Consider the following 22,794-nt stretch of genomic DNA (forward strand, 5'->3'; position numbering starts at 1 on the left):
ACAGAAACTAGATAAAATCTGGGCATAAACCAAGTAGTTAAATGGAGAGCCCACTGGTTCTTTGATCTTTTTAGCTGGCTACCTTCAGGAATTGCTTCCTAGTTCAGATTACTCCTTCAATGTGTACTTAGCATTTTATTTATTCTTTTTGGGATTTTTTCATTACAGAACTTTGTATCCTTTGTATAGCTCAATGGACACCATGTAGATAATGGTCACTCAGCATTTAGAAATGAGTTCTAAGGTTTATGAGACACAACGTGGGGCATTTCCAGAAACTGCAGAAGATATGTGGTCTTAAGAAACTTGACAGGAAAGGCTTTCTTGGCTCTGGCACTCTTGTTGCTCAAATGTGGCCTAAGGCTCCTAAGGAATCACTTTCCCAAGGGATTTGACACACTGAGAATAAGTCTTACTGGCAAGGAGGGATCTGTGACGCTTGATGGCTCATCAGCTATGTTTTCCAGTGGTCAATCAACAATAATTTCCAATGGGTGATGTTTTCAGAGAAAGATCTAGATCAAAAGGGGGAAATGTGAAAAACTGATGTGACTGGAGTCATTTTAAAATGGAGTTGGAATAGCCACTGTACAGAAACCACATTACTTGCCTTGCTTGAACTGGACCAAAACCTTTGGACTGGGCAAAACCACAAATGTTTTAAGTAATTGTCAATTACTTTGACCACATCCTAACCACAAAACTGACAGTTCCAGAAGTTCTGAAGATAAAATCAGCAGTTAATCAGTATATAACCCAGAGTACCTTAGTTTGTTAACACCCATAAGAAATACTTTTTTTTTCCTTTTCTTCAACTCATGTAATGGCCCCCTTCTTTTTCCTCATAAAAATCCTTTTCTTTCACCCTAGAAGCAGAAACATTATTTGGGTATTGACCTGAATCTGTGCTCCTCAAATTGCACTTCTTTGGTCCCTTGTAGACACTTGTTTTACTCACACTGTGCCTCTATTTTCAGATTGATACACTGACAAGAAACAGAATTTGTGGTCCCAAAATATGCCTCTTTGGCATAAGGATTATCTAGAGCCAGTTATTTTTAGGAAAGAGGTGACAGGAGAATCTCTGAAAACCTACTAGAAACTACCCTTTTGTAAGAGACATTTACAAGACAAATCTCCATTTATATAAGGATGTCTTCTCTATACTAAGAGGAAGAGGACAACTAAACCTAGAACAACTCATATCAGTGGAAAAAACAATGGAACTTAAATGACAACCATTGTTTACTTGCTTTGTCTGATAATCTCCCATAACTGGCTTCCCTCCCCCAAAACATCTTCTTTTGTCTTTAGCTGAAGACAGTATTTAAGGTGTTGGCTTAGGCCATTTGATTTATTCCGTTTTCCTGGGTATACAGGAAGATTACATGTTAAACTTCACTTGTTTTTCTCCTGTTAATCTGACTTTTTATGATGGAGAGTTCTCAACCAAGAAACTGGAAGAGTAAGAGGAAAATTAATCCCATCCTCCACAACAGGAAATTTAAAATGTTAACATGTCCCAGTGCACTCCTGGCTTAACAATGCTCTTTCCATACAAAATAATTTGTTAAAATTAATACTGCCAAGTAGCTGGTTGGCCATAGCATGTGCTAAAGATAAATACATGTTTGCTTACACATAGAAATTCACTAAGTCACAAGTCTTAATATTTTAGGAGTCTCTTCCCAGACATATTTGTAATTAAAATCACTCCAAAGTAGAGAAAAATTGCAAGTATTGTGAGAGTTATTGCTATAGTTGTAAACCCCTTTGTACTGAGTTCAAAATTTCACTAGGAGAATACAAAGACATTTCACTCAAAGTTGCTACTTAATGAAGAAGAATGTGTTTAGTTTTGTCATGTTAATCCCGTCTTGGTCTTAACTGTGAGCAGGAGAAGAAAAGAAGTCCCTTGGTGATAGCTATTGAAATCACTGTGACCTTTGATATTTAGTTGAAACTAATTTCTTTTGTATATGTATTATTTGGACTTGAGAGAAAGGTCAAAGATTTGCCAGGAATCCTACATCTCAAAGGATTTTATGGAAGGAAAAAGAAATCTTCATTTAATCAGAGTAAGCAATTAAATGATCCAAATAAAATACAGTTGACCTGGTAGCTTGGGCTGTTTTATATATATATATATATATATATATATATTATATATATATATATATAACATATATATATATATATATAATATATATAAATAATATATAAATATAATATATATAATTTATAATAATATATAAATATAATATATAAATATATAAATATAAATATAATTAATTAGTGAGTTTAAATAGTTAGAATGAATGGTCAAATGGTCAAATTCTTTATCTTTAGCCTTGCATATGAATTTTCCTGCAGTTATAATGGATTATGAAATGGCAAGCAATACTATTGGTGGGTGTTGTTTAACCATGTTCTAGACATAGTTATGGAAGGAATCTGGCCAGATACTGCCCTTGTTCCCAGCAAATTCACAAACTGATAACAGAGAGGAAAAAAATGGAGTAAGCAGTGTTCACAGGGTTCTTTAAAATTGAGCCAGGAGGACACTGAGGAATTGGGGCTTCTGTATGTGTTCTGTCACACGTCCTTAAAATTTTTGCTGACCTCAGCTATAAATTAAGACACCTACTGCATGGATGTAAATGGACTTTGCACCTAACATTAGCCCTAGCAACTAATCACATATAGATTAGCATAACTGTAGCTATATCAGCATCACTCACATTTTATTCAAAGCAACTTATGTAAATTCTCTTTCCTCTTTAAAAGCTCTAACTCCTTTGTCTCTCCAGAGCATGCTATTGATCTCTATGTCTCCCGAATTGCAATCCCCAAGACCCCAAGTAAATGCACACATTTTATTTTGTCTTTCCTTGGTTGACAAAATCTAATGGGGTAAACACTTTTGATAGTTTAATATTTTTCTTTCAGAAGTTTAGCATTTGATCTGATTCGATTCAATTAAAATATATTTGAAACAAATATTGAACACCCACTATGTGCTCTAGTCTAAGAAAACAACTGATATTTTTAATTTTTTATTAATTTGTAATTTTCTAATTCACAAAAAGGATTTAAGAGAGGAAGATGACTGATTCAATCCATCACCAATTATTTTAATCAAAAGATACTGATAATTGTGTTTTTCCCACTCAAGCAATTAGCAAATCATGCTGTTAAACTGATAGTTCTAGGGGTAAAAACATTCCTGCAGCACCATATTTGAAAAGTGGGATTTTTTATAGTCATATTTTTTACAAAGCTGCATAATTGATATCTATGCTGACATTGTTTTACTAAAATATGAAAAATAGCTTATACCTGATTGTTAACAATAGCCATAGGGTAATTAATACTTGCATTCTTTTACCTAGAAGATATTTGTATCCATCTGTTACACAATTTTTTTTTACCTGAAACTTCAAAAAAGCTTTTGCTTAAAAAGGTAAGTAATTGAAGCCAAAAACAAACAAAAAAACTATGCATTGAGAAATCAAATAAGAACAGTTAACAAAGAACTCTATAAAACTACAACTAGAGAACAGTTTTAGTGTTGAAATTTCTGCACAGAACTATCTTCTGAAACTTGGGAATGGTTTAGTGTTTTCAAATTACTATCCAGTCTTTGTTCTGTCTCTTCACATTAAATCACAAGTCCCTCAAGATCTTCTTTGACTTGTATTTTTAACTTTTTGTCTGGAGCACTAGAACTATACTTCACAGTAATTGTGCTCACATTGTTGATCATCACAACCTTCCGGGGGAATTTTTTAAATACAAATGAGACTCAGGAGGCTGGAGGCATCCTCAGAGATGTTGAATAAATCAGTCTGCAGATCACAGGAAGATGCCATAGAAGTTCCTCACACAAAGGGCACCTGGGTGGCTCAGTCAGTTGAGCATAGGACTGTTTAATTCGGCTTAGGTCATGATCTCAGGGTCTTGGGATCAAGCCCCATGCCGGGCTGTGCACTGAGCATGGAGCCTGCTTAAGATTCTTTCTCTCTCCCGCTATGTTCCCCCCGCTAAAAAATATAAATAAATAACATAAAAATATTTTCTTAAAAAGTTTCTCACACAAATCTGAATCTAATGGTAAGCCTTAGAACACAGGACCACAAATTATGCTGCCTTGTCATCTTCATATTAAGCAGAATACCTTAATATTTGTTATATGTGAATTGACATGATTTGGTTTAAAACCTAAGCATTTCACTAGTAATAACCTTAACCTTCAGGTCATTAACAATAATATTCTGTACCATTCTACTTTAAGTATACAGAGCTTTAAAAATATGGTAACATTTATTTTGGATATCTTGAATATATTCATGTATTGTTACTTAAGATTGAAAGAAAATAGTTTTTTTCATAAAAATGTCTTCTCTTTGTTTTAATTTCTTTCTGTATTGAAAGTATTTTCATTTTTAATATGTAGAAGTGAAAATGCCCTGCTTATTTATTCTCAAATTTCTACATTAGAATTCTGGCTTATGTATCTAAAGTTACCTCTACTGTTTAAAACAAAATACAGAAATTTTGTGAATTTAAAAATAAGTTTATACACACAGTAGTTTTATTTATGATAGAGCTAAGCTGCTATAACAATTACAACAACAGGGGCGTCTGGGTGGCTCAGTCCGTTGAGCATCTGACTTTGGCTCAGATCATGATCTCACGGTTCATGAGTTTGTTATGGAACCAGACTGGAACACTGGCAGAAAAACCAAGTGGCACTCAGAGATCTCGGTGGATCAGAGATTTATTTAACACTGGCAGGCTCAGAGGAGACCGTTTCTCCAAAGATCTGAGCCCCAAATGAAGGGAGCGAGGGTAACTTATAGTTGCCAGCTTCCATATCTGTGGTGGATTTTTGCGCACATGGCAAACAGCGCAGGAAGATCCCAGAAGAGGGGTCTCCAAGCTAAAGACCAGAGCTTGTTTTAGTCCAGTCGGCCATCTTATGGGGTAAAACTGTATTCATTTTCCCAACAAGTTCAAGCCACCCATCGGGCTCTGTGCTGACAGCTCAGAGCCTGGAGCCTGCTTTGGATTCTGTGTCCCCCTCTCTCTCTGTCCCTCCCCCACTCGTGCTGTATCTCTCTCTGTCTCTCAAAAAATAAAATTAAAAAATAAAAATAAAAACAATTACAACAACAGAAAATTCTTCGAGGTAGGAGTTAATTTTTTTTTCACATAAATATTTGGGCATAAGAAGTCCAAGCTGGTTTGCTAACTCCCTGAAATCACACACCAGGCTCTTTCTATCTTGTTCCCATCAACCCTTAATGTTACTCCCATCACTCTCAGGAGGCTCATCACCACCACCACACTGCAGCTAGTAAAAAAGGAGCAGTGTGCCTATCCGTTCTTTAAGGGCATGACCTGGAAGTCATACAGATCACTTTTGTTCATACCTCATTGACCTGGATGCAGTTATTTCAGCACACGAAGAAGCAAGGGAGACTTTAATTGGGCAATCATGTACTCAGCCAGAAATTCTGTTATTAAGGGATAAAGGAAGAATAAATATTAGAGGGCAAGTAGTGACCTTTACTCTACCATTCATAAAGAATAGGATACTTTAGGGGCACCTCAGTGGCTCAGTTGGTTAAGCATCAGACTTCAGCTCAGGTCATGATCTCGAAGTTCATGAGTTTGAGCCCCATATAAGGCTCTCTGCTGTCAGTGCAGAGCCCACTTTGGATTCTCTGTCCTCATTTCTCTCTGTCCCTCCCCAACGTGTTCTCTCTCTCTCTCTCAAATAAATAAACATAAAAAAAAAGAATAGGATATTTTAACTATGTGGGAAGAAAACCACCCTTTACTTCAAGCACATATCAAAAAAGAGAAATATTTGCTATTTATGTGATGTAATATAGTGACTTGAATGTATTTACTTTTATTTAAATGAGAAGTCCTATCCTATTATATGTACAACCATTCCCCTTGGTGCTAAAGCTCACAAAAATACATAAGATACAGTTACAGCTAGCAAGGAGTTTATAATAATGTCTAATGTGACTTGGAAGGCAGAGAACAAATACAAGTATTTAATTAATTAAGTCAGAAGGCTGAATTTGATAAAGGCCATTAGAACTACACAGTGATGCTAAAGGGTGGGGTTCAGAAAAATCAAAGTTTGCATTGAAGGGCAATAGAATATGCCACTCCAAAATATGCTGCTTTGGTATGTGGATCATTTTGAGCCGAAAGCAATCAAGACCCAGCTGACTCAGGAAAAACTTCTACCTCTCCCTTCACTAACTAAAAGAATTTAGATAAGGAGCCTATGCCAGAAAAAGAGCTATTACCAGAGATAACTTTTTATCTGAAAGCCATTGTGCATGGCAGAGTAAACCTGTAATTAGCCAACATATGCTGTTCTTACCATCCTGTAAATGGCCTTCCTCCCCTTTGAAGCCCCAAACCCTTGTCCCATTCCTTAGCTCAGGACGGCACCTAAGCCTCAACTGCCTGACTTGCCCTTGGGTCTCATATATTTGGGGCTCCTGTACATACAAAATCAAATTTATTTTTTCCTCTGTTATGTCTATGTCAATTTTATTATTAGACCAGCCAAAGAACCTGGAAGGGAAGAAGGGCAAATTTGTCTATCCTTACAGCATTTAGTTATAAAACTCAATAAAATTTACTTAAAGAATGGGTGGCAGGGGCACCTGGGTGGCTCAGTCATTTATGTGTCCAACTTCGGTTCAGGTCATGATCTCACAGTTCAAGGATTTGAGCCCCATGCTCTGTGCTGACAGCTAGGAGCCTAGGGACTGATTCAGATTCTGTGTCTCCCTCTCTCTCTCTGCCCCTCCCCCCCCCCCAGGCATTCAGTCTCTCTCTCTCTCCCTCTGTCTCTCTCTCTCTCTCTCAAAAAATAAATAAACATTAAAGAAAAAAATGGGTTGTAGATCTTAAGGCAGACATGAAGGTGCATGTAAAAAGCAGGTACCTACACCTAAAGATGGAAAAGCTTTAAAGTTTAGTAATAATAAATAACTCAATTTGATCATCTCAGAGGAATAGTGATAAAATGAGTTCACATAGGCAGTTGACAGACATATTAGGAATAGCCTTAAATATGAAGGCCTTAGAATCAGTCCAAAGGCAATTAGGGATCCCTGAGTTTCTTAAAATGAGGGATAGATTGTAAGCCTCTCAATAGAACCCTATCTTATTCATCTCTGTGCTTCCAGCTCCTAGAGCAATGACTCACACGAAGTACCTGTGAGATAATACATTTGTGAATTAGTGAATGGGTGATGAGATATGTACCTCTGGAAAACTGGTCTATGCGTGGCATTGGAGAAGTGGGAAGGAGATTTTCATACTACTGGCATCATTATGATTATTGTTAATATAGCGTGTTGTTAGTTAACAGTAAGAACTCTTCTCTGTGCTGAGTTTGTGTCAAACACTTTATAGTGAGCCTATCTCAACTAATAGTCACATCAATACTTGAGTAAAGTAGAATTTTAATTTCATTTTATAGAAAAGGAGACAAATTCGAAGTATTACTAAGTTACCCAAAGCCACTTAGCTTGTAAGTGGTAGACCCTCAGTGTGAATTCAGACCACTGACACCTGGCCCTTACACACTTCATCCTAAAACTGTGCTCTATCTCTCTGAGAAAACTTACCTATTTCTTCAAATATGAAGAGTTCAAGAAAAGTCAATTCTTCTCTGTAAAGTAAGGGATTAAGCCATAAGTTCGGAATGGGGGAAACATGTGGAATTAAATTTGTGGAAGTTTCTTAAAGTCTTGATTTGATTCTATGAGGATTTAACAAGAGCAAATTAAAATATTATTATAAGTTTGGCCCAAATGATGTCAATGAGTGTGGAATCTTACTGATAATCCACCAATCATTTAAACTCTTAACATCAGTATTTTCTAAAGCAGATACTGAATTGCCCTTTGAACACCAGAACAATTCATGTCAGAAAAGAGACTAGCTACATTTTGTAAACATACTAATATTTCAAATAAACTCATTTTCAGCAGAGAAAAAAGCACGTTGGAAATACACTAAAGTGGCCTATCAATTAGCACTTTTGAATTTTCAAACTAACTGCACTTCCATATATTATACATATGCACACAAAAACTTCCATGTTGGAATGCCTGAGTGGTTCAGTCAGTTGGGCCCCTGACTTTTGATTTTGGTTCAAGTCATGATCTCCCGGTTTGTGGGTTCGAGCTCCACATTGGGTTTTATGCTGCCAACAAGGAGCCTGCTTGGGATCCTCTCTCTCTGCCCCTCCTCTGCTCATGTGCATGCTCTTTCTTTCTCTCTCTCTCAAAACAAATAAATAAATTAAAAAAAAAAAAAAACTTTGGTGTATCCTCAGAAGAATGTGATTCTTTTGAACTATTACACATTGGAGCTCATTTCTTGGTACAGCAGGCCTTGTGCAATTAGTCAGAAATGTTATGGCATTATTTTCTTCTTACTTTATACTGAGGATATTTTACATGTGTTAATAGAAGCATGGTTCTCACTGCAGGAATTCAATCAATAAAAACAAGAATGTGAAAAACTTTAAGATAAATGGTGCATTTACTTCAACAAATAAGTTGCAGGAGAAAAATAAAACAGAAAGAATCTATAGACTAAAAAGCACTAAGAAAACCTGTCAACCAAATATAGTGTGTAAGCCTTGTTTCCAAAACTTATCCCAAAAAATCAACATTAAATACACACACACCCCTATGCAGACCAAACAGAATAATCTGGTGGCATGATTATGTACTTGTGATATTAAGGAAATATTGTTAATATCTTAGATATAATTAATGTCTGGTTCAGTTTTCAAAAAAGGTTCTCTATTGGCTAAATATTTCAAGATGAAATATGATGTATTGGATTTGATTCCGAATTGTGCAGGCAGTGACTTTGGGATATAATTTTTAAAAATTGGCCATGAGTGAATGATTTTTGCAGCAGGGTAATGGTACACAGAAATTCACTGAAACATTCTCTCCCCTTTTTGTTTGTTTGAAATTTCTCAAAATAAACATTTAAATACACACACACATAAACATTATGTGGGAACTGAAGCTTCCTTATAACATTAAAGTTCACTGTTAGAATTTATATAAAGAGATAAGACATCTCTATAAGTATATAGTATTGTAAGTCAGGACAGAGGTCACCTTTGAGAAAGAAGGTTGAGATAATGGTGAGGGACAGACATAGGGCCCTCATAGGGAACATAGATATTTGGTTTGTAATGATTCACTGAAGTGAGCATATATAATTCTGGCACTTCTATGAATGTGTTTTACTTCAACTGAGAAATTATTTTAAAAGCATGGGCCTCATAAATTTAACTTGATTTCTAAAATTAAGGAGACTATTAAGTATTGTGAAATCTGGAACATCAAAAAATAGGGGGTACTTTTTACATTATTTTTTAAAATACCTTACAGTTTAGTAAGGCTTACAATTTTATGAGGAGGTATTATTTTCTCCATTTTACACTGGAAAACCAAGGCATATCAAGGTGGACTCTCTTGCCTGAAGCCACAAAACTAACAAGTCGTGGAGATACAATAAAAACCTCAGAGAGTCAAGCTCAAAATCCTGCACATTTACAATGACGTTTACTACTACTCATAGGGAAGAAAAAGGAAGAATATCAATGACTCACAAATAGATAAGGTCTAAAAAGCACAGCAAAATTAGGATTTTATCAAGTTCAAATATCAAGTTCAAACCTCTTTAGCTGTGTGAGAACTAAAACCCCTTTATCACATGCAAGTTCTTTGTTCAATGTTTGCACTTAATACTTTAACATATATTTATATGTGCATGAAATACTTCATTCAATATTTAGTCTCTGCTTAATGTTATTGGGGATTTAATGGCTGAAACTATTATATACCCAAAAAAAGGAAAGAAGGAAGGAAAAAAAGACAAAAATGAAAATTATATCAGTTTCCAAGGCCTAAAATCCTGGAAAGGTAATATATATTGCCACCTTTACCAATGTGTATGATTGATCAAAATCATATATAGTTGCCAACATCCATCTCCCCCCTCTGAAAAATATTCACAAAAAGTCTGTGGGGTGACAAAAGGTGTCCTTCAGTTTAAGCAAATATCTGTATAATATTATAAACTAAATAGTCTAAGACTATATAGTATACAAAATCATCCTTCACTCAGATACAAATTTTCCAAATAACTGCTAACCTTTATCTTCCCTTATCTTCCTGGATTCCATGTTGATTTACATATATATATATATATATATATATATATACACACATACATATATGGGGCGCCTGGGTGGCTCAGTTGTTTAGGTGTCTGACTTTGGTTCGAGTCATGATCTCATGGTTCGTGAGTTCGAGCCCCACGTCAGGCTCTGTGCTGACCACTCATAGCCTAGAGCCTGCTTCGGATTCTGTGTCTCCCTCTCTTTCTCTCTACTCTTACCCCAGTTGCACTCTGTCTCTGTCTCTGTCTCTGTCTCTCAAAAATAAATAAATGTTAAAAAAATTATATATATGTATATATACATGTATATATATATACATGTATATATGTATATATACAGAGAGAGAGAGACTCATTTGATTCAATGTACATCAGTAAAACTAAAAAAATTAAGTACTAAATTTTTGACAAGACATATTTTAAACCATCTGAAATGGCATATTTGATAATAGAAATTTGAAACTGAGCTATTATATGAGTCAATTTTCCACAGGCAAAATGTACTTCATCATATGAATCCTTCTCCACATGAGGTATGCAACTCAGTTATTTTCCATCATTTATAAAGTGCTATTACTTCCTTCTATCTTCTTAAAGATATATTCCTCTTCATGAAAATATTTAAGTAATTCTTCTTTGTTTTTAGCAAGGCTAAATTTAAGTCTGTTCATCAACTGTGAGGCAAACTGGAACCAACTGAGGAAGATGCACAGGAAAGTTAACAAGAGTCTCCTTCCTGAAGGAATAGTCATTTTTATCTATAAAGGCATATACTGGCAGGAATGAGAGCTAAAATGAGTACATAAATAACAGCTTAAATCAAAATCCCACAAACCCTTCTTGAGAAAAAAGATTCATGTATTTCAAATGAAATGACGCCCAAAATGAGACACCACATCTCATAAAATGATTGTGGGGATTAAGTCTGATAATCCCTTCAAGGGATTTGGTACAGTGTTTAACACAAAAAGTGTTCAAAAATGTTAGTTATATAAAGAATCTATTTTAAGTGGTAATTCTTATGTTTGGGAGAAAGACAAAAAGAAGGAAATAACTTGAAAGGAAAGAGGTGTTATTTTTGAAGGGTTTTGTGGGTCTCCAATTTTTAGGTGACCCCCTAAAGGAGGTCAAAAGGTTCAGTCAAGTTTTTTATACAAGTGTTTACTTACTTAGGCACAATAATGTGGCTCATGAGATAGCCATGTATTAAGATGAATCTTTAAATTTTATTTTACTTCTGTCGTAACTAGTAAGACAGCAAAGAAAGACTTCACAACTACAGTAGTGGATAATCACAACAGGGAGATGGGTGATGGAACAAGAGGGCTGTTAAGTGGGAGTCCACCGATGGCTTTGGACTTCCAGCTGGAGTTTTCAATGGAAAGGATCTGTGCCATAAAGAGACACAGTCTACTGGGAATAGGTCCTTTATTGTGAGGTAAACCATTATTTGCAATTACTAATCCATGTTTAAAATACTAGAACTGGTCATTGAAAACCTGACCCGTGAAGAGCAAAAGATGGGTACATGGATTTCCAAAGGGAAGAGAAATGAAACATTGGACTCAACTTTGCCATCTCCGTTTGGCCACCCAACTCCTGCTGCTCTACCAAATTTACTCTGAGGTAGCTGCATAACAGCTGGAGCAGGACAGCCAGTTGTGAGAAGCCTCACAAACAGGCCCGAACAGGGACTAAACTGAGCAAAATGAGTCTCTTCCTTCCCTCAGTTACTGTCACTTACATTACGTACTCCCCAATTAAGGCAAGGCCCAGACTGGGGGGAAACAGAACACAATTCTGAAACTGTTTCTCTCCTTCTTTGTTTTCATTCTCACATTTTCTTCAGATATTGAAAAAAGAAATAATTTCTTTATACTTCTCTCTGGATTTTTCCACATATCATTTTATTCAGACCACTTTTAATTTTGAAAAATTAAGAGAGAAAAGAATTTAAACAACCTTTTCTTAATTAAAAAAAAAAAAAAACAAAGGCTGCACTAGACTTATACCTCATACTGCACTCAAATTAACTTTATATCTTAGGTCCTAATTAGAGTTAATATATGACCCAAAATGAAATTACACTTACTATAAGAACTAAAACCATAACACTGTTAAAAGAAAACATAGGAGTAAATTCTCACAATTTTAGTTTAGGCAAAAAAATTATTTCTTTTCAGATATGATATCAAAAGCACAAGTGATAAAAGAAAATATTGATAAATTAGACTTCATCCCAGTTTAAAATGTTTGTGCTTCATGTGCTTCAGAAAACACCCTTAGGAAAGTTAAAAAGAAAAATAAAAGGCCACAGGCTGGGAGAAAATATTTGCAAACAATATATGTGATAAAGAACTTTTTATTGAGGTTACATAAAAAACTCTTCAACTCAATAAGAAGACAAATAACCCAAGTTAAAACTGGGCAAACACTTGAATAGATATTTCACCAAAGAAGATATACAAATGGCCAATAAGCACATGAAAAGATGCTAACATCATTAGTCATTACGAAAATACAAAGTGAAACCACATTGAGATACCACTTCACACACACAGAATGACTAGGATCAAAAACAGACAATTACAAATGTTTATAAATTACAAGTATATGAAACTCAAACTCTCATATATTTATAGAGAAAAGTAAAATGGTACCATCATTTTAGAAAACAGTTTGGTAATTTCTTAAAAAGTTAAACATAAGTTTATGGTCTTATGACTGTTAAATTCTATTCCTAGGTACCTACCTGAGAGAAAGGAAAATGTAAAGCCACAAAAAAGACTTGTACACAAATGTTTGCAGTGGCATTCTTCAAAGGTACACCCATAAAATGGAATAGTACTCAGTACTACAAAGGTAGAAAGTACTGATACATGCTGACAGATAAATGAACTTCCAAAACAATGCTAAGTTTAAAAAGCAAGACACAAAGATCACATATTGCATGATTCCATTTATATGACATATTCAGAAAAGACAAAAGAGTAAGAACAAAAAATACATTAGTAGTTTCCTAGAGCTAAGGGTAGGAATGAGGAAATCACTTGGGGGTGAGAGAAATGTTCTAAAATTGAATGGTTTTGCTCATCTAATGGTACATCTAATGTGAGTGAATTCTGTGATACGTAAATTATTTCTCAGTTTGTTAAGAATGGCTTTACAGCTATTGTTCTACTGAAAAATGTTATTTTGTTTATTAAAAGATTAAAATTACCTTTGTACTTCTCTTTGAACACCGTTTGTAAAAATTCCAGCCCTACTTTAAACTATCTCCTTAACGATCTCCCACTATCTCTTCATCGGGGCAGGAGCAAGAAGCCCATACTAGAAAAGACAAATATAAAATTAATCAAAGCTATCAAAATATCTTTCTTATAATATGAATAAAAAAGAAAAGTAATTTTTAAAATTTTTTTAACGTTTATTCATTTTTTGATAGAGACAGAACGTGAGTGGGGGAGGGGCAGAGAGAGAGGGACAGAATCCAAAGCACACTCCAGGCTCTGAACTGATAGCACAGAGCCCGAAGTGGGGCTCAAACTCACGGACCGTGAGATCATGACCTGAGCTGAAGTCGGATGCCCAACCGACAGGGCCACCCAGGAGCCCCAAGAAGTATTTATTTATTTATTTTGAGAGAGAGAGAGAGAGAGAGCATGGGCAGAGGAGGGGCAGAGAGAGGGAGGGAGAGAGAATGAGCACAGAGCCTGATGTGGGGATCAAACTCACTAACTGTGAGATCATGACCTGAGCCAAAACCAAGAGTCAGACGCTTAACGGACTGAGCCAACCAGGTGCACCAAGAAAAGTAATTTTTAAGATATTTTACTTTATCAACATGACTATCTATAGAGAGAAAATCACATCAGATATGATTAAGCTGGTTTAAGGTAGACAAGAGATTCTGATTTGTTTTTTAAAGTTTTCATAGCAACTTTAAAGGCCAACAAAGTACTAAAAGATAGGTTTATTCAAAGTAAAAATTGTCTTTCTACCCTGTAGCTGTTAAGACTTCATGTTTGAGGATTCTTTGTAGAAATGATTTAGGTGGTAAAAGGAGAATGTTGTTCTAGATATCTAGTTCAGCAGACAAGATGATAAAAAAGCAAGATCCTTGTCCTGGGGTCCACAGATCACCTGAATCTAGGCATCAATCCACAGTGTTACCAATGCCAGTGACTTGGTCACCAGTATTTCAATATTTCAACTGGACTCAGATTTTCATATCACACTTTAGTTATTATAGAGATAACAAAATATAGTTTAATCTCATCCCTATTTCAAAATTACAATAATTATTGAACTTATCTCTATAACTTATTAATAATTCATAATGAAGCATATATTACTACATCATAAAGTTATTCTTTACTATTTTGACAAATAGATTTTAGTATAATTTGTTTCTTCTGTAATCCAAAGTATTTTATTCTATATCTTTAAAAAACTTTTTTAAAAAGTTTTGGGGTGGGTGGCTCTGTCAGTTAAGTGTCTGACTCTTGATTTCGGATCAGGTCATGATCTCACAGCAGGTGAGATTGGGCCCATGTCAGGTTCTGTACTGACAGAGCGGAGCCTGCTTTGGATTCTCTCTCTTTCTCTCTGTCCCTACCCTGCTTGTGCTTTCTTTCTAAAAAATAAATAAACATTAAAATTAAATAAATAAGAACTGTTTTCTAGAGCTACATTTTCTGGTTCCACATGGAAAGAAGCTTGGATATCACCACTCTGTCCTAAAAACAAGTAAAAAATAGAATAGACTGAAAAACAACAACTCTTCTTAAATCCATAAGAAAGAGGAGGATATCAGGCAACCCCTTTTCCTGAAGGCTGGAGAGACAACAGGTGAATACAGTCACTGTTTACCAGAGCTGTGAGTAAAAGTGAATGGATGGAGACAGATATACCATTCTAACACAATAAAAGGAAGTGGGAGTAGCTGTATTAATTTCAAACATAGAAAACTTCAAAGAAAGGAAAAGTACCAAGGATAAACATAATGATACATACAGGCATTACATAATGATAAAAGGATCAACTCTCCAAGAAGACACAACAACCTTAACATGTATGTGCCTAGCAACAGTGTAAAACTATGCGAAGCAAAAATGAATGAAAATACAAAGGAAATATGTGTATACTCTATCATAGTTGGAGACTTCAACGCCTCTCTCTTTGAAATGGACAGATCCAGCAAACTGAAAATCAGTAAAGGTATAGTTGAACTCAACAACATCATCAGTCAACTGGACATAACTGACATTTATAGACGACTTCATCCAGCAACAGCAGAATACATATGGACAATATCAAGAGAATTATAAGACCATACGCCATTGTGAGAAAATATTTGCAAAAGTCTGATGCACTGTTATCCAATATATACAAAGAAAATTAAAAATTAGCAATAAAAAATAATCCAATTAAATAATTGGCCAATCATTAAGACTCCTCACCAAAGAAGATACTCAAATGGAAATAAATGTATGAAATGATGTTCCACATCATATGTTATCAAATTAAAACAGCAGTGAGATACCACAACACAGCCCTTAGAATGGCAAAAATCCAGAACACTGACACAAAATTCTGGTGAGGATGTGGAATAACAGAAACTCTCATTGCTGGTGAGAATGCAAAATGGTATAGCCACTTTGAAAGATAGTTTGACTATGGCAACTAAAACTAAACATATTTCTACTGTACCTTCCAGTAATTGCACATATTAGTATTTACCCAAAGGAGTTGAAAACTTATGTCCACACAAAAATCTGCACATGGATGTTTATAGTAGCTTTATTCTTACTTGCCTAAACATGGAAACAACCAACATGTCCTTCAGTAGATGAATGGATAAATAAACTGTGGTACATCCAGACAATGAAATATTATTCAATGCTAAAAAGAAATGAGATAGCAAGTCATTAAAAAAACATGGAGGAATCTTAAATGTATATTAGGTGAAAGAAGCCAATCCAGAAAATCTACATACTGTATGATTCCAACTATATGACATTCTGGAAAAGGAAAAACTGTGGAGACATGAAAAAGATCAGTGGTTACCAGGGGGTGGGGTGTGGGAAAAGGATGAATAGGCAAGGCACAGAGGATTTTTCAGACAGTGAAAATATTCTGTAGGATGTTACCATGGTGGATACATGTCATTATACATGTGTCTCAAACCATGGAATTTACAACTCCAAGAGTGAACTCTAAAGTGAACTATGGACTTTTAGTGATTAGGATGTGTCATTATAGGTTCATCAGTTGTAACAAACATACCCCTCTGGTGGGGGATGTTGATAGTCGGGGAAGCCTACATGTGTGGGAGTAAGGGATATGTGAGAAACCTCTGTACCTTCTCAATTCTGCTGTGAACCTAAAGCTTCTCTAAAAAAGTAAAGTCTTTGTTAAAAAGAAATTATTCTCAGGAAGGATATAGAAGCCAAAGAAGTCTACGGCACAAGAAAAGATTAAAAATCTCTGATACAGAATATGTAAATGTCACAAAAAGATGGTTTTCTTGATAAGACAGTTAAAAACTTCATTTCATAAGCAACAATGTGAAGAGTAATGAAAATATAAAGTATTTCCAAGGAGGCAGAAACCTAAAGAGAGAAGGCAAATCTGATTTGCAGAACCCCAAGAAAACATTGCAGAGTTTGTTGTTGTTGTTGTCGTTGTTGTTGTTGTTGTTGTTTTGTAATACAGTGACAAAGAGATTTTAATAGGTGGCATGTTGGATGGGCCTGGGAGATAAAGTGGCCTATGGAGGTTTGTGAAAAACAGGACTTGACAAACAGGAAAGAGAAATTTTCTATTTTGTTTTGTTTTTCAGTTTAGACATCAACTGTGTTTCCTCTTAGTTTATGTGGTGGTGTTATTTACTTTTGCAGAAGAGTCACCATAAAGATTTTGGACTGCTTTCATAAAGAATTGAAATTAAAATATTATAATGCTTAGAAGGCCAATTTGTTTTAAAGATCTGAGAAGAAAATGTTCATAAACATATATTCCCTAGGCATTCAACAAAATCCTTGATTGTATTAGTTCATCTTGCCATGGAAATAACATAACTAATCTACTTATTGATAGAGCAATAGAACTAAGTGGCTAATTATTTTATTAAGGATGCTGAATACTACCTAAATATGAGTGGGCATTAAAAGAGAGTTCTCATGGTGTCACTAATTTAATTTCTGAATTAAGTACATTAGTATTTACTATATTTCTAAAGTAAAACTAACCTCAAAAAAGCTATTGTTTCAGAAACGTAAGTTCAATTATGAAGAGCATTAATAAATAACACGGAGTAGGAATGGAGTTTCCTTTTTTTAACTATGATATCTTTGGGTACAAAATATGAATGAATCAGTAAACTATGGATAAATGTCCTTCCAAAGTAATTGAGTTCTAAATGCCAAACCAAAATAGTTTGCCGTAGATTCAATGAAAATGTTCTGTTCTAAAGGATGTGCTGACTGATAGTAAATTTAATAAAGTTTAAAAATGTCAAGTTGAGTTTTAATTCCAAGTCCGTATCTCCTAGAATGTAATGTGTTACAAATTCAATATATTGAGACCACCCTTCTCCAGCTTTTTAGATTTTTAGCAATAAGAACTTCAGAAAGCAAATATAATCAAGACTCATTTCTGTTTATGTCCTTTAGGGTTTAAATAATTGATCTGAATTACACACCTGTAGGAAGCTACTTTAAAATAAAAATAATAACAATAGTAAGGTCCATAGTCTCCAAATCAGTCTGCTTCTTATGAAAACAGTTAAGCTTAATTTGTAGCTTCTAAGCTAGGCTAACCATTGGACAAAAATAAAATTTTAAAAATGGCAAAACTGCAGTATATCAGGTAACACCTATCTGTCTTATAAAATATATTTTCCAGCAAATATCTGTCTTGCTTGAGAACAAAATAGTTATATATATGCTTAATATCAGTGAATTCATAAATTCATAAGATACTTAAAACTTTAAGATACTTAAAAATTCATAAATTCATATTAAGTATCTTAGCTACCTAAAGCAATTTTTATATCCACAAATAGAATGAGTCATAGCTTTATGGAGACAAAATAATTGATCCAGCTAATTAATTAAAACATTATAAGCAATTGTTTTGTTGTCTATCTTAATATGATTTTAGCCTTTTAAAAAATATCTTACATTGGAACTTGTATGTTATACTCTAAAATATAAAGCTAAAATCTGAAATTACCTTTTCAGAAGGCTTTCTATCACAATTTACTTAATGTGGCACAGTTCCATTGAGTTGTCAATGCTTCTGCTACTTATCCTCCATTCCCTCAGCAAAATGTCCTGACATTTCCTAATCCCTCCTTGCCATTCATAAAGAAGATAGGAAGGTTCTTTATGAAATTCAGCCATTTATCTTGGATAAATGGTCCTTGTATTTTTGAAAGCCTTTGGCTAATTTCTAGAGTTTTGAAACAGTTAAAAAATGTTGCTACATTAACATTGCTTTTATTGAAGAGCAGATTTTTAGAAGTTCTTAGTCTGATATTCTGGAAGTGCTTTTATACTTGATGCTATTTTAATAATATTTTTTTAAATCTCAGTTTCTGATTTTTCATCATTAGCATATAGACATATAATTGTTTTCTATACTGATTTTGTATATTGTTTCCTTGAAAAACAGGCTTAATTCTAGCAGCTTTAAAAAGTATTTTCTACTAAATTTCCTTTATAGGCCATTTCCTTAAAGACCATTGTGTCTTTTTGCTTTCCAACTTTGATGCCTTTTATTTCTTTTTCTTGTGTTAGTATGCAGACCAGTGCAATGTTGAATAGAAGTGATGAGTGAACATGTGTGCCTTGATTCTGATCTTAATAGACGAAGATTCATGTTTTTATCATTAAGTATAATATAATCTATATATTCTTTATAAATTCACCTTATCAAGTTGGGGACATGATGTAGGATGTTTTCGAATGCCCATCCATATATCTATTAAGATGATCATCTGGATTTTCTTCTTTAGCTGGTTAACATGGTTAGTTACATTTTTTGATTTATGAATCTTGAACCAAACATGATCTCCTGTAATAATTCCCATTTAGCCATTGATGTTTTAACTTTTTGATACATCATTGAATTCCACTTGCCCCAACTTTGCTACAAAATATTTTATCTACTTACTTGGACTTTATTGGTCTGTAGTTTCTTTTCTTTTTTTTTTTTTTTTAATTTTTTTTTCAACATTTATTGATTTTTGCGACAGAGAGAGACAGAGCATGAACGGGGGAGGGGCAGAGAGAGAGGGAGACACAGAATCGGAAACAGGCTCCAGGCTCTGAGCCATCAGCCCAGAGCCTGACGCGGGGCTCGAACTCACGGACCGCGAGATCGTGACCTGGCTGAAGTCGGACACTTAACCGACTGCGCCACCCAGGCGCCCCTGTAGTTTATTTTCTTGTAATGTTATGGTGGGGCTTTGGAATCAGGCCTCAGAGAATACTGTAATGAATTTAGTCTTCTTTAATATTCTGAAATAGTCTGCATAAAATTGGTAGTATTCCTTCCTTAAATGTTGGGTAGAATTTACAAGTGAAGCCATCTTGACATGGATTCTCTTTATGGAAATTCAAGTTACTTAGTGGAATGTTATTCTGATTATCTGTTTCATAGAGAGTGAGCTTTAGTAGTTTGTGCTTTTCAAAGATTTGTCTATTTCATTTAGTTGTAGAATTTTTTGGTGTAACGATGTTTATAACGTTCACTTATTCTCTTTTTTAATATCTGTGTTGATTTACAGTGCTGATATCTAATTCCTGGAATTGATAATTTTATTGTCTCATTTTTTTTTCCCATTTAGTCAGGAGGAAGTTTATCAATTTTATCGATATTCTCAAAAAAAAAAACAGCTTTTGGTTTTTATTTATCCTGTTTTGTTTCTTTTTTCTTTCACTGGTTTTTTAGTCTACTGTTTTTTATGCTTTATTTGTTTTTTGTTGTTATTTTGTTTTGTTTTTCTTTTCTTTTACAATTTTCTTGCAATGTATGCTGAGTTCATGTATTTGGGAACTTTCTAGTAATGACATTTTGTGATAATTTCTCTCAGTTGAGTACTTTTTTAGATGAATCCAAACAATTTTATATGATGTCTTTATTTTTATTCAGTTAAAAATATTTTCTAATTTCTTTTTTTATTTCTACATGAACTATGAATTATTTAGCAGTGTTTTATCTAAGTTTTAATTATTTTATAATTTTCCACATAGCTTTGTTATTGATTTCTATCTTAACCCCATTTTGATCCTACAACAACTCTGTATGATTGAATTCTTTTAAATTTACTTAAGCTCATTTTATGGATCCAAATATAGTTTATCTTTAAAAGATTTTGTAGAAACTCAAGAAGAATGTGTATTCTTCTGTTATTGGTGGAATGTTCTATATATGTCACTTAAGTTCATTTAATTGATAGTGTTGCTTCAGTCTTTGATATCCTTACTGATGTTTTGTCTATTTCGTCTGATTATTGAAACAATAATCTTTAATTCTTCATTATATACTAGCTTATGAAATCTTTAACTAGAATTATAATCTTTAACTATAATTTAACTATAGCTTTAACTCAATTATATATTAGTTTATGACTCCTTGCAGTTCTATCAGCTTCTACTTCATGTATTTTCCAGCTCTATTATTATGTCCATAGAGGTTTAGGATTATTACCTCTTCACGATTATCTTCAAATGACCCAGTTTTATCCCTGTTCACATTATTTGTTCTAAAATCTACTTTGTCTGACATTAATATAGCTATGCCAGCTTTCTTTTGATTATTTTAGAATAGTCTAACTTTACTCATCATTTTAATTTTAACTTGTGTCTTTTATTTAAGATAAGATCTGTAGGGGCCCCTGGGTGGATCAGTCGGTTAAGTGTCCAACTTGAGCTAGGTCATGATCTCACAGGGTTCGAACCCCTGGTCGGGTTCTGTGCTGACAGCTCAGAGCCTGGAACTTCCTTTGGATCCTGTGTCTCCCTCTCTCTCTCTGCCCCTCCCGCACTTGGGCTCTCTCTCTCCCTCTCTCTCTCTCAAATATAAACACTTAAAAAAATAAATAAGATTTGTAGGTAGCATATAGTCAGGCTTGGTTTTTCAACCTCTCTGACAGTTTATACCTTTGAATTGTGATGTTTATATTTAGAATAATTGATACTGCCAAGTTTAAATTTGCCATGTTGCTATTGGTTTTATTTTTTTAATGTTTATTTATTTTGAGAGAGAGAGAAAGTACATGTGCACGAGGGGCACACAGAGAGGGAGATAGAGAATCCCAAGCAGGCTCTGCACTGTCAGCGCAGAGCCCAACATAGGGCTCATTCCCACAAATTGTGAGATCATGACCTGAGCCTAAAACAAGAATTGGACGCTAAACAGACTGAGCCACTCAGGCACCCCTATGTTTTATTTTTATCCCATGTTTACTTTGTTTATTTTACCTTTTTTTCTTGCCCACTTTTGAAACTGAGTATTCTTTATTCATTTTGATCTCTTTTGTTAATTAGCTATCATTCTAGTTTTGTTATTTAGGCGGTTGAAATAGGGATGATAGCATATACCTTTACATAATCATACATATCACTTATGTGATAAAATTTAAGGAACTTAAAATACTGTATTTCTATTTGCCTCTCCCAGCATTTATACTATTGCTAACATAATTTTATCTCTTTGTGAAGAATAGATGAGGACAATTGTGAAAATCCTTTATTTTCCAGCAAAATGCTGGAAAAACAGAAATAACATCCATAACAAATTAAACTTACCTTTAACAATTGCACAGTTGCACAATTGCACACTTGGTATTAGCCAATGCTTAATATCCTCTTCTCTTATTAGCAATGTTTTGATGTAAAGGTAGGACATTGTTTCTTATAATATTAAGAAGTGCTTATTTGACTTTGCAATTTTCCCAGCATGAAGAGTTTTGTCCTTTGCTGAAAGCTCCTAATGAAATGTTAGTTTCTGCTCAGTCTCCTTTTCCTTGGGACATATAAATAGAAGCTCTTGAACTCTATGCCATTTATTGTTTTTTCTTTTTTCTGATAAAGCCTTCTTCCCATAATTGGAGATACATCACCTCTGAATTGCAGAAAGAATAGTGTATATCAACATAAAAGAAAAATATATTTGGATTCAGTAACTTCATTCAAATTCCCATTTCAGGGAAGAACAAAAAGGTAAAGTGGTGTTCATTAGGGATATGTTTCATTTTTTAAAAAAATGTTATTGCTGCATAGAAAGATTCACAAAATCATATACTTCCACCTTGTCGAGGCAAAGTTTTGATTGCCATTTTGACATGGTTCCTTCCCTTAAATTCTCTTGCATAATATTTAATATCTATTACAAACTTGAAATGCAGATATGAAGATAAAGTATAACTTCCTATGAAAGTAATTCATTTGACAGAAATTCTAAAGTCTGATTGAAGCATATTAAAGTAAACTCAGCCCATGATGAAAGACATTACCTCCTCCTTCC

The sequence above is a fragment of the Herpailurus yagouaroundi genome, unplaced genomic scaffold, assembly GCF_014898765.1.
Source record: "Herpailurus yagouaroundi ecotype Mexico unplaced genomic scaffold, PumYag 28, whole genome shotgun sequence".
NCBI lineage: Eukaryota > Metazoa > Chordata > Mammalia > Carnivora > Felidae > Herpailurus > Herpailurus yagouaroundi.